This window comes from Acyrthosiphon pisum, chromosome A2, assembly GCF_005508785.2.
Source record: "Acyrthosiphon pisum isolate AL4f chromosome A2, pea_aphid_22Mar2018_4r6ur, whole genome shotgun sequence".
Taxonomy (NCBI): Eukaryota; Metazoa; Arthropoda; class Insecta; order Hemiptera; family Aphididae; genus Acyrthosiphon; species Acyrthosiphon pisum.
Genome location: NC_042495.1, coordinates 30,086,520 through 30,086,772, shown reverse-complemented (window position 1 = coordinate 30,086,772; position 253 = coordinate 30,086,520).

Genomic DNA, 253 nt, shown 5'->3' with positions numbered 1-253 from the left:
TTTGACGTATATCTATATATCATACGACGCGCAGGTATTCTTATAATATAGCCACCGACAATATAATTAATTAATGAAAAACTACCAACAACGATTTAATTAAAACATCTTAAACGATAATCATAATACGATATTCGTGATTATTCACTAAACATTGAAATGTCTCGTTTATAATAAACCGTTTTATCAAATTTTATCACAATATTGCATTTGCACACGCTAGTTTGGTCGTCCTGAATACCTACTATTGATC